The sequence below is a fragment of the Peromyscus leucopus genome, chromosome 6 (assembly GCF_004664715.2).
Source record: "Peromyscus leucopus breed LL Stock chromosome 6, UCI_PerLeu_2.1, whole genome shotgun sequence".
NCBI lineage: Eukaryota > Metazoa > Chordata > Mammalia > Rodentia > Cricetidae > Peromyscus > Peromyscus leucopus.
This window is the reverse complement of record NC_051068.1, coordinates 18,714,909-18,728,578: the sequence shown is the minus strand read 5'-3', so window position 1 is coordinate 18,728,578 and position 13,670 is coordinate 18,714,909. Positions and strand designations below refer to the sequence as shown.

The 13,670-nt window shown below is 39.0% G+C and overlaps 1 protein-coding gene across 5 annotated transcripts in view; it reads right to left on the bottom strand.

Annotated features, from left to right (window-relative positions):
* Spata5 (spermatogenesis associated 5) overlaps positions 1–13,670 on the bottom strand; it is a 183,177-nt gene that overhangs the window by 55,522 nt on the left and 113,985 nt on the right. The window lies entirely within an intron of this gene.

Below are 13,670 nucleotides of genomic sequence, written 5' to 3'. Positions count from 1 at the left end.
GAGCAGAGGTCAGAGCAGAAGCTGCTTACTTCAGCTTCAGGAAGACCAAGACAGAAAGGGGTGGTGACTTCATCTGATTTTTATTCTACCTATGACGATGAACACATCTGGGGAACACTGTTGGAGGACACTCAGGACCAGGGAGATACGTTGTAGGCAGGTGGAAAAAGTCCACAGGCATGAATGGCATTACACATTAGGCAATCTCACAGTTCACAGAAAATTGTGGAGGATTTTTAATCAGGTGAGGTTTGGTTTTTGGTTCTGGATGCAATATGCAAGAAATACAGGAATGTAGCACAATAGTTTCATGGCATGGGGCTTAACTCATTACCAGACACTCCTTTCTGACAATACCTCTTCATGGCACAAAAGAAGGCAAAGACACACAAGCTTTCCTTCCTTTAAATGGGCCTATAATTCTGCAAAGACAACAATGCCTGCCAATCAGAACCTGAACCCTCACTAGCCATTTCACTTTCAAATGCTAGTGAAGCTTCCTTCTAATCATGAAACAGCACTTCAGGCAATAGCTCTGTCCAGCCTGAAGCTTCCCAGAGCAGATCTGCTGAATGTTTACAATGTGCCAGGCACAGCATCAGGAGGTAGGGTGACAATGTTCTTTGAAATACAATTTTAAAAAAAGGATTTCTACGTGCCAAATACATTTCTATGTATTTGTATTAAAACAAATAAATCAATCAATCTGCATGTTTCTGTCTAATGCTGGGCTTGCTCATGTCTGTAAAACTCCATAGTACTGTGCAAGAAAAGACTTGATGCATGTGAGAGCAGGTGTTCGGAAGGAATGCACCTCAGAGCACTGCAGCCTTAAGGGTGAAAACTGAACAAGAACAACTCCGTCTCCTACCTTCCTTTATTAGCCTGAAATGTCCTTACCTACGTCTAAAGGACAGGTCCTTTTATAAAGCCAAGGTAGTATTTATCTAGAACTATTCTAATTCTCCCCCTTACAAAATGGGAATCTGATTTTTAAAAAGTTATAGGAGGAGGAAGAAAACAACGCAACTAATCTTTCAAGTGTCCCTATAAACTTCACTTTGTAAAAAGGATATCCAGAGGTAGGAAGGAGCAGGAAAATTCCTCTTGTTTATGTTTTATGATATTCCAAATCAATACATCCACAGGTTGTTAATGGAATGAGTGGATGGTGGTGGTGAGCAGGTTTTCTCTCAGTTTAGTTCTCCTCCACCCCGCCTCCATGTCCTTACAGCTCCCAGAAGACAGGACTATTTTCCAGGAGTCTGCTACAGCATTACTGTCCATATTCCATGGCCTGTACACCAGATGGACTACAGTTATTCCTCAAACCAATGATGCATACACAAAGAAATTGCTTTTCATTTTCAGAATCTCTTGTACACGTTGGTCACATTTCTATTCTACATGTTACAGAACTGTATTTGTTCATGTTCAAGGCCCCCACTGGAGAACACTTATTCAAGGGACATGTTTCTTTCAACTTTAAAAGCTAGATGAGGTTGCATGCATCTGCAATACCAGCACTCCTACAGGGTCTCTTTATTTCTGTGTCCATAAGCACACATAGCTGAAGATCAGCAATTAGTGATATCCTTCACTACAGCCATTCACTTTGTTTTCTGAAGCATGGTCTCTTAATGGCCTGGAGTCTGCAAATTCAGCTATATTGGCTGGCCACAAAGCCAAAGAATTCTCCTGTCTCTGCCTTCCCAGTGTTGAGATTGCAAGCAAATACCACGATGTTCAGCAGTTTTTGTTGGTTCTGAGTATCAAACTCATGCTCCATGTGCTTCTGTGGCAAACACTTTATTGGTTGGGCTCTCTCTCCAGCCCCCAAATTTTGATCTAACTAAATTTTAGTATATTACTTTTTCTGATAGTTTGTTTTTAATGTTCATGTCAAACTTTTGTCGTATTAGCAAAAATAATTTGAGTTCTTTTTCTTGCTTTTATAATAATTATTCAGAAAATATACAGATGTATCCTCATATTAACATATGTGCATAACATAGAGGTACACATAAAAATGGGTGCTGCCTAAACTAATCACAAACCCAAGTCTCTGTTTTTCTTTACCCTACTGTGTGCACATTCAAGACTCAGTTCCCAAGTGGAACATAGATCAGAGCAAATTGTAGTGGGTAGTCCAGCTATGACCTTGAAGCACTGCACCTAGTGAGGTTAACAGGTAATTGTTACATCTGCCTATGACCTTGGCCGCTTGGGACCCTTCAGACCTGAGATGCATGTACGGGGCTCTCTTTGCCTCCTCATGGTATTGGATGCTGAGATCTTGAACCAGGTAAATCAGTGTGGGACATAGCTCATCTTTTCTGTACCCTATGATAAACCTCATTTGGTTGTGAGTTAACCCTCAAATAAATCCTTTGCTCATTAAACAGACTCCATGGATTTCTCGAATTATCTAGCGTTTAGGAGAGCCATGCCCTGACCCACACATTCTGTCATATTCATATGCTCTGGTTAAGAGAGAAGATGCTCTGTAGGGTTATGATAATGGATAGCAAAAATATTATCTGGGTATGAAAATCTTCAGATTCCTGATACTATTCTAAACATTTTACAAAGAACAGCCACTTAGGCCTGCTAATAGCCCCAAGGATGGGGCACTATTATTACTCTCACTTTACAAAGTGCCTAATTTGCCTAAATGATATTTTAAGTGGTGAAGCCAGGACTGTAGTGTGTCTGTCTTGCTCAGGAGTCCATATTTAAATACTGCACCACAATACATATTGAGTGAAGGCTCAAAGTCAAATGAACAGAGAATCTTACACAAGCAGCAGTGAGATCTTTAACTCAAGGGAAAGTTCCTTTCCTTCACTTGAAATGAAGGTCATTACAGAACCACAGGGCATTACTTACTCTAAAAAGCTTCTACACCAGCTGCGAAGAGCAAGGGCCAGAAGGCAAAGCTAACCACACTTGATTTAAGTAGATCAAGCATGAACAATAATTATAGTAATGCCACCAAGCTTCCACTATATATTCCAACTGTGTTAAGTTCTTTCCTATGGTGTTTATGCAATTTTCTCCATAACACTTAGAAGTAGTTTGTAAGACAGGAAATGGAAGCCTGAAGAGGTAAATTGTCAGAAGTCAGAGGACATGAACAAGAGACTAAATGCACTTTCATTCTGTGCCCTCAGTCCTTCATTGCTAAACTGTACCTTCCCCATTCCACACAGCTGTCACCTAAGACTGAATGTAAGGTTAGTTAAAAATATAAGAAGGTCATAAAAATGGGGGAAGAACTGTTTGTAGATTAGTGTCTTCCTCTGTTTTATCAAAGACGTTCTATACATTATGAATTGCACACTTTACCCTTTTTAAAGGTGAGGGCTAATAAAAGACCATTTTTAGAAAAGGCAACAATCCTAAGTGTGGAATACAGACCCAGAAGCATCTGGCAATGGATCACCTGCTGCAAACCTATGGGCTGCTTCTGTCATGTATCTGGGCTGCTTAAAAAGTCTTATGTTCAAAGCCTTTTCAAGTATTATTATTATTATTATTATTATTATTATTATTATTATTATTATGGCTTTTTGAGACAAGGCTTCTCTGTGTAGCCCTGGCTGTCCTGGAACTCAAAGAGATCTGCCTGCCTCTGCCTCCCGAGTGCTGGGATTAAAGGCGTGCACCACCACCACCTGGCTTCTTTTAAGTATTTTAACATATACACACTGGTGTGTATATATGCAGAAACAATGACAACAGATTTTTTGCTATATACATATAGAAACACACCCTGTATGTGAAAATTGTAAAAAAAAATGTACCTACCAGTACAATGAATCTTTCCAGCAACAGGGAGCTATCTACCCTTTAATAGAGATGTTTCCTGTTTTTAAAGCAGTTGGGAAGGAATGTTTTCCAAACTAAATACTCAACTTGGCATGCTGGAAAAAAAACCATTTTTTCTTCTTTCTTTAAAATTAAAAAAAAAAAAAATAGGAAGTGTAGGCGAGAGAACAGAGTGAAAAGGGGAGACAAGTATTACCTGAAGGGACAGATGCTATAGAGGCCAGTGCCATTTTGACAGAAGTAGTGGCATTTAAACATCTTCGGAGGTTGGAGATAGTGATTTCTTTTCGTGTGTGTGTGTGTGTGTGTGTGTGTGTGTGTGTGTGTGTGTGTGTGTGTGAACTCTAGACAAATACTTCAAATCTTAAAAAGTTTTGGAAGCTTTGAAATTGTAAGTGTTATAAACCTAACCCACTCTCCTAACAAGACATTTAAAAATATCTTCCATGTGGGCCATTAGATTAACACTGCTTCCAGCACTAAATAAGAGCATAGATATGAAAGTTCCCACCAGATAGTTCGACTTCACTTATTTGAAATCCATGAATGGATTTGTTTCTCATTATTCATTCTTCTTGATGTCAGTTCAGTGATCATTTACTTTTTTAGTTGGCTTAAAGAAGGTTTTTTATAATTTCAGTGTGATATTAAAAACTAGTCTTCAGACTTAAAACTACAAGCTTTAAATATTTAGCCACCTTTACAGAAGGCCAAAAATTTCTAGCAAAAGCATTCCTTTATATACCCACTAATTACCAGATGGACACTGAACACTGCTCCCTCAGCTGTAGCAGCTCTCAGCTTTCCAGATTGTTCTCTATTGGTGTCTACTGCTCATTAGAAGCTTTGTTCTAACACCTCATCTTGTTTCAGCTACTGCTCAACTTACTCTTGCACTAACAGCTGAAGAGGTGATTAAGTGGTACTTTCTCTAGACTCTTCACTCATCCAATGCAATTTCTCCTTGGAAATTGTAGACCTGTGTATCAAATTGCCTATCTGACACCTGCACAGTTACTATAAACACTGCTCATAATTTCTCTCTAAATCTGTGCCATTTTTATCTCCATTTTCCCCTTTCAGAAAGCTGTCATTTCCATCAATCCACCCAGGAACTGTGCATCTTATTTTTCATTTTTCACACCCAAACTTTATAGATTTTAGTATCTCTACTCACTTTATTCCATTTTTTCCCTTAACATCGTTCAGTTGTCTATTCTTGTGCCACATCCTCTAAAGCTGAGTTATAGCACTGCTCAGTGCTTAAATAATATTTGAATGCAGACTTCCAGCAATATATATCACTGTGCTAACATCTGTCTTTTCAAAAGCTCATTCTGAGTAGTGTTATTCTTCACCACACTTTGCTCTTAGCCAGTAGTTTGTTTATATTTCAGATTTTGCTTTAAATCCATCAAGAAAGTCCTCCTTGTTTAGAGGTCTCCAGGTTTTGAAAGGACAGAGGTTAGTCACAGTGATAATCACCTGAAATTTCATATTCAAATATTATTTAATTATTTAAGTACTCCCAATTATATATATATAAGGAGACAAGGACAAATAGTAAAATATTTCACTTGTGTGAGACAAGGCAAGCTTTAAGAAAATCACAAAGTGAATGGTAGTTACCAAGGGCTAGGGAAGAAGGAACATGGAGGATCAGTAATCAATAGGCACAAAATTTCAGTCAAACAAAATGTACACTGACCTTGAAGTCATCAACACTGTATCATAACCTTAAAAATTTAAATTTAAAAAGTTAGACCTCATACCAAGTGATGTGTATTACAATAAGTTAAGCAAAAAAGATTTCTCTTTTTCAATGGTTGTGCACAATCCATTCTAATGTGCCCATACAACTTCCTTCATATAAGTTAAGAGTAATGTTTGTTGAAGAATCTCCTTTTTATCATCTCTGGAGATTCTGTGGCTATTAATTTATTCGATAAATCTGTGCTCTGAGACACTGGGAAAGCTTCAGGTTCAGTGAGAGGCTCTGTCTCGAAAATAAGACGGAAAAGTTTGAAAAATACAGTAAAAATTGGTTTTTCTTTTCTTAAAAAAGGCAACTGGGAAAAAAGGATGGAAAGTGACAGAGAAAGACTCTTGACATTATTCTCTAGCCTACACATGAATATGCACGTGTGGATGCTCCATCCACATGTGCACATACATGAACATGTACATATATACATGCAAAAAGGAAAAGGAACTAAAACACCAAGTTTAACATGAATTTGGTACTAGATTAACAAAACTACCTTTGTCCGAAGAGATAATGGTATAAAGATAAGCTCTTAGAGAAACTGGAAGTTTATCTCTCAAGGCCCGAATTGGTAATTTTCCTTAACAAACACCCTTCGACACTTTGTAAGCATATTGAGATAGACAGTGTGTAGCTCAAAAGTGGAACCCCTGTGTTCTTCTACTAGTTGCCAGCTTTTATCACAGTGACACAGAAGCCAGATCATACAGAAAATCTACTTACTACTTTCTTTAAGACTCACTAGTGTACTAGTGTACAGCCAGAGTGTTACAGAAAGCTTCCAATCTTCAGGGGCAGATGTGAAGATGGTAATCTTAGCTGACATCTAATGCAGCATGCTGCTCCCACCCTTCCTTGCTTTTGAAAAGGAGGCACTTTAAACAAACTTCTTCAAGCACTTGCACACACTGAAGGCCACCCTACACGGGATTTCAAATTTTATTATCTTAGGTAAAGGAAGTCTAGTGTCAATGCAGGTTCTAATTCCAAGTCCGAGGAAACCTCTGCAGCTCCAGCTGTGAACATGCTCCTTTCTCTTTTTCAGTAATTCTGAAATAGACTTTTATTGCACCATATTACCAAAGATGAGGTGTGGGAGGCAATAAATGCTCAAAGTCACATGTTGCATAGCAGGATTTTTTAAACCCTTTGGAGTAAATGAGTGTATTACTTTAAGAAGGTGATGATTTCTAAGAAGAGTCAGAGAAAAATCACTGCTGTTTTAAGGTAGGGATTCTGGGGTGGGCAAGAGGGATGTGACTCACATGGGCATACCCTCGACTCAAACACTCAAACACCATTTCTGTCAGCTTCGCTGTTGTAAGGTTTTCTTTTATTATTTTACTTTTTGTTTTTTAAAGGATTTATTTGGCTTACATTTCCACACCACTGTTCACCATAGAAGGAAGTCAGGACAGGAACTCAAACACAGCAGGACTCTGGAGGCAGGAGCTGATGCAGAGGTCATGGAGGGTACTGCTTACAGGCTTGCTCCCTATGGCTTGCCTGCTCAGCCTGCTTTCTTATAGAACCCAGGACCACCAGCACAGGGACGGCACCACCCACAATGGGTTAGGTAGGCCCTGCCCCATTAATCACTCACTAAGAAAATGCCTTCCAGGTTGGCCTCATGAAGGTATTTTCTCAATCAAGGTTCCCTCCTCTCAGATGACTATAGCTTGTGTCAAGTTAACATAAAACTAGCCGGCACACAATCTGATTATCTATTTTGTGAAACTGTTATTTCACTTTCAACCAAGGGATCTTCTCTTCTGTAACTTGCTGGGAAAAATGCTGTAAATGAATAGAGCAATGCTTTTCTTCCCTGACCTCAGTAGGACAGCTCCACTGCAACCTGAGATCAAGACGACAACCTGCAGACAGGCCTGAGGAGGTAGTTCAGTGGTTATGGCACTGCTATGCAGAGCTGGGGGCCTGAGTTCAGACTCCCAGAACCCAATAAGGTGGATACTATAGTGCAAATCTCAGCAAGCCCAGCATGCCTCCAATGGAGAAAAGAGGTAGACAATCTCAGGAAGCTTGTAAGGAAAGTGAGGACTGACACCCGAGGTTGTCACATGATGACCCCTCTCTATGAACATACACCATAAAATAAGACTGAGACTAAAGACAGTCCTCAATGGCCGTATCACTCTCTCCTGTACCAACCATGCTTTCATCATCACACTTCTCACCGAGGCTGGTCCCCTTTTTGGGTCCCTTGATCTTTTCCATTCTTGGTCAGTATTTATTGCTGACAAGAAGTCTAGGCCTCTGTGAAAGCATGGAGGATGATGGTAGAATGGGAATATGCCCGACATTTACACTCCAGAGTTTATCATTACCTTCCTCTTACATGCGCAGAAGTTAAAAGTTATATTGTTAATAACCAGCAAGGCTATGCACAGTTAATTTTTTTTAATCTATTGAAAATCATACTTGTACAAAGACATTTCTTTTAATTGTGTATATGTCATAGTTTGAACAAGATGTCCGCGGTTAAGTCTCAGGCATCTGAATACTTGTTCCCTAATTGGTGTGCATGTGCTTGCTCTGCTATCAAGGATTCTAACTCACAAAGAACCGGAAGGTCAATTAAACACTTTCTTTTATAAGGTGACTTGGTCATGGATTTTTATCATAGCAACAAAAAAGTAGCTGTAGGGTATGTGTGTTGTGGGATGGTCTGTATGTTAAATTGCTCTGATTGGTCAATAAATAAAACACTGATTGGCCAGTGACCAGGTAGGAAGTATAGGCAGGACTAACAGAGAGGAGAATTGCAACAGGAAGACAGAGAGAGTCATTGTCAGCCACCGCCATGATAAGCAGGATGTGAAGATGCCGGTTAAGACACGAGCCACGTGGCAAGGTATAGATTTATGGAAATGGATTAATTTAAGCTATAAGAACAGTTAGCAAGAAGCCTGCCACAGCCATACAGTTTGTAAGCAATATAAGTCTCTGTGTTTACTTGGTTGGGTCTGAGCAGCTGTGGGACTGGTGGGTGACAGATTTGTCCTGATTGTGGGCAAGGAAGGAAAACTCTAGCTACATATGTGCATATGGGTACATATGCCAGAAGAAGCCAGAGGCAACGAGTCCCCTGGAACTGGAGATACAGGCAAGCACCTGACCTAGGTGCTGGGAACCAAACTCTAGTCTACTATAGGAGCGGTACACATTCTTAACCATTAAGCCATCTCTTTAGCCCCCCTTTTCTTTATTTTAAAGACTTATTTTTAACTATATGTGTGTTTGTGTGGGTATGTTAACAAGAGTGCAGGAAAATTATTTATTCTTTTTGTGAGTGTGTGCACATGGAGGTCAGAGGACAATTTGTGGGGTTGGATTTCTATTTTTACCTTTATGTGTTTCAGGGATCAAACCCAGGTTGTTGGGCTTGTGGTACAAGCACGTTTAACCCTGAGCCATATCACTAATATAACATTTGGTTTTAAAAGAAAAACAACTTCGTGGTTACTCTGAAGATGAAGTTAATTCATATTTATCATAAAGAATACCAACACATGTGGGTTAACTAAAAATAAAAAAAAAAGGCTCCATTAACATTTTGAGGAAGAATTTTCCAAGCCATTTTAACATAGTTTTACATAAATGTATTTATGACTTTGTATGACATGTTTGTGTGTACCTGCATGTGGAAGCCAGATGTGTGGCTTCCTCAATTGTTTATCACCTTACTTTACATAGGGTCTCTCACTAAACCCAGAGATCATATGATACAATTAAGGCTCAAAGAGGTATAATGACTTGACCAAGGTGAAGTGTAGGGGACTGAGAAAGCTCTGAGTGAGTGAAGTCCTCTACAAATATATACCATTGACACAGGCACAGCCATAACAAAGACCAAGGGCTCGGACCTATGGCAAATAGGCAAAGCCATTCCTCTTATGGGGCAGGGTCAAGAGAGGTAGCAAAGCTTTGCTGGGGGGTCCAAAAGCCAGTGAGTGACCATTATGTATGTACAAAAACTAGCAATTGCAGCTTCCACCGTTCCCTGATGTTTACAGCTTCAGAATGTTCGTTTATACATAATGTACTACCAAGACAAGCCATCCTCTCCCCCTGTACTTAATAAACATGCTGAGGTTCCAGGCTGCTAGCAGGGGTATTAGGTGCCATTTCATCAGAGTGAGTACACCCCAGCTGTTCTGTACATACCTCCTTGTGTCTGTTCTTTCTTCATTACCTCGCTTCCCTATTCAGGATCTTGGACCCAAGGTTGCAGTAGTCAAGTACACTGAAGTGGAATAGTGTGGATCCAAAGCAGGCACTCAGCTGCAGAGGCCATGGTGTTCTTATATGCAAATGACTTTCTGGGTTGATAATTCTGCCTAGTGTAATATAGAGATTATCTCAGAAATACATATTTATGTATACAGGCCTTATTTGGGGGATTAAAATGGCCACCTATAACTTTGAGTTCTTGCTGAATGACTCACCATTCACACTGAAAATATCAATCAACATAAAATTTGATCATTCCTAAGCTAAGACTGGAAGCCAATGTCTCTGTTATGTTTAACGCCTTTCAGTGGAATTTTGCTTTTCTCTTTGGTGCTCACCTTTGCCTATCATCTCAGGGGGTATTTTTTTTTTTTTTTTTTTTTTGAGATCTGAGTTCTTTGTAAACAATAAATATTCAAGGGCACAGAACAAGAGTAAAAGAAAACTGGAATGCTTAAGAGAAAGACAGGTAATGCATGGGGGGAGTTGTGGGCAGGTGATGAAATAAACAGGAATACTATTAATCAAACAAGAGAAAGGATAAATTGGGCAGAACAAACGAACTGTGAAGAAAGGGATGTGGAGAGAGACAATGTGTAGCAACTACAGGAAGCTATTGTTGTTGAGGAACCTGACAGAATAAAGCGAAGAGCCAGTATTATCAAAATACAGAGACAATTAAAGTCATTGGAGAGATGAGGAGGGGGCTCATAAGGACAAGGTCACAAAGGGCACAGATAACGCCAGAACTGACTTCGCACGACAGGGTTATATGCGCAGAAAGACATATCCAGACATTTTGTCACCTTCTAGTCTCCTGTTGACACTTCCCACTGGCTGACTCCAACATAATGGAATCCAAAGCTGTATAATCTATAGGGTTACCGCAACCAACCTTGACCTTTTACAGAGATTCACAGGTAAAATTCATAAAGGCAGGAGTAAATTTGAGAGCAGGAGGAGAGCAGCACAGTGAACTATGAAACAATGGCTATCTCTTATTATTGTCTGATAGCAGTAACTATATGTAACACATAGTGGCACATGCCTGAAATCTCAGAATTTGGAGCTGGAGGCAGGAGAATCAAGAGGTCTGCCTGGGATACTCTGTATTGTTCTAGTACTTTATCCCAAAGGCTCTAGGATCTTTCAGCCACAGCACTAGCGGCTAGCCCTGTGAGGCCCATCAATTCCAGATGAAGAGAGATTAGTAGCAAGAACAACAGATACAATTTTGATTTCACATACTTAACTTGAATTAGTTATAGAATGTGCTTACCTAATCTGCTTTTGAAAAATAATAGTTTTAATACTGTGGTCTGGGTATACAGTTTATAATCTATGAAGCTCCATCTAACCTATTCATTTCTGTGCATTTGATGTCATGCCTAACAATCCAGCCTCAAACCCAAAGCCATTAAGATTTTATCTTGTGCCAGGTGGTGGTGGCACACACCTTTATCCCAGCACTCAGGAGGCAGAGGCAGGCGGATCTCTTTGAGTTGAGGCTAGCCTGGTCTGCAGAGTTCCAGGGCAACCAGAGCTACACAGAGAAACCCTGCCTTGAGAAACAAAAACAAACAAGATTTATCCTCATTTATTCTTCTGAGTGTTAGTTTTATATATGGTGTGACAGAAGGGAACTTTCTTCACACATGGAAATCTACTTGTTTAATATTTCCTCATTAAATGGCCTCAACACTCTTGTCAAAATGCAACTAATGGGCTTGTTTCTGGACTTGATTCTATTCCATTAGTCTATACAAAGTCTATCTTTATGCCAGTACCCAATTCACTCATAATTTTAATATTAGGAGGTATAAATCCTCCAATTTTGATCTTTGTTTTCCATATCATTTTGAACATATGGGTACCTTTATATTCCATATTGATTTGAAGATCGGCCTTTCTAATTCTGCAACAAACATCATCATTTTGGTAGTGAATATATCTTATTACTAAGTTTTGCAATCCACAGATGTCGGGTATTTTCCCATTTAAGTCTACAATTTCTTTCAGGAATGTTTTGCAGTTCTCACTGCACAGATATTTGATCTCCTTGGGTAAATTTATTATTGTATATTTTACTTTTTTGGTTATTACTGTAAATGGTATTATTTTATTTTATTTTTAAATAGTACTGGGGTTGAACCTAGGGCCTCAGACATAAAAGACAAGTGCCTAATCACAGACTATGTATTTATCTTTAGAATTCTTTTTTGCCTTCATACAACTTTGAGACCAGGTCTCACTGAGTTGCTACACTGAGCCTGAAACATGATCCTCCTACCTCAGTTTTCTGAGTAGCAGCTTGGAGGCCAACCTTGGCTACACGATATAAAGCAAGATACAAACAAAAATCCCAAAATAACTTTAATGTCCTTCTAAAAACCCATGTTTTCTGAATTTTATTTTCAAATAAAATACATTGCTTGTATATAGAAACACAAATGAAAATAATGTGAGTGAATGTATCTAGGAAACCAGAAGGCCATAATGTGACTCGATACTGGACAAATAATGTTTTTGTTTTATTTTGCAATCTAGAACTTTTGATGCACATGTGAAGTCAGAGCAGATTTTCAAGAGAACTCTAGGATGCACTGTCTTAATTCATGTTTTCCTTCCCTATCACTCATCTCCCACTAACACATGTTCAAAGACTCCCTTCTTCTGTAACCTATGCCTCCAGCAGGATGACATGCTGGGCTCAACACGTAGACTTCCTTTTGAGTCAAGTTCTTCAGTACATGAAATGTATCAGATAGTGAAAGAAAAATGATCTAGCAAGCTTTTCAATACTTTTCATCATCATCATCATCATCATTTTTCAGCAAATACAATAACATTTATAAAAGAATGGGCAAAAAATAATAGATGGGGTAAATGACTGTACACCATAAGAGAAGAAAGCTTAAGTTAGACTAAAAGTAAGAATTTGCTAATTCTGTGTCACACAATGGCACTGACAGACAGGGAGTAAAGGCTCCAGTAAGGCAGAGGGGCAGGCAGGACACTAATCTACCACATATGATATTGGATCTGAGACACTGAAGAAGTTTCCTTTGCTGTGTTTCAAGTTTTCTAATAGCTCTTCCATACTATCACTCAGGACAAAAGGCTTTAAGAGCAACACAGAATTACGAGCAAGAACTTTTACAAAATTAAAAGTCACTGGCTTCTATTTTCTCACTGAAGATTTCACGAGAATAAGTACATTTTTAAATCAGGCAACATCATTCAGGCATTTTTTTCAGTTATACTGTACTTCATCCAATAGGTAAACAAGAATACAACAGACAGGTACATGTAGTATATGCCCTGTTATCCTCAGAATAGAATGCCACCTGAACTTAACACAATTATCCCAGAGAGTCCATGTCTCTAACTCAACACTTTCCAGCTGTCAGGAAACAATTTATACTTATATTACTCAATTTTAACATAACACTTTAAACAAAAGGACTTATGGAGAAACATCTCAAGTTACATTCTCAATAGAATTGGAAAGGTTGGTTCACAGGTATTCTGGAAAGTCCTGCCTGTCAACCAAGCAAATGTTCCTTTACTGTTAGGATCTGTATTTTATACAGCCTCAAAGGTGCCCATAATAATTGACAGTGGCACTCCAGTGAGTTCAAGTATGTTAAATGCTTCATGAAAACCACCCCTATACAAGCTTCACAGCCTATGAGGGGTATACTATCATCACCACAATTTTACATTTGAGACTATATTGCCAGTGTCACATGCCTACCAAATTGAATGAAAAGTATCTGATTATGAAGTTCATGGTCTAATATATACCACTAAAGTAAAGTAC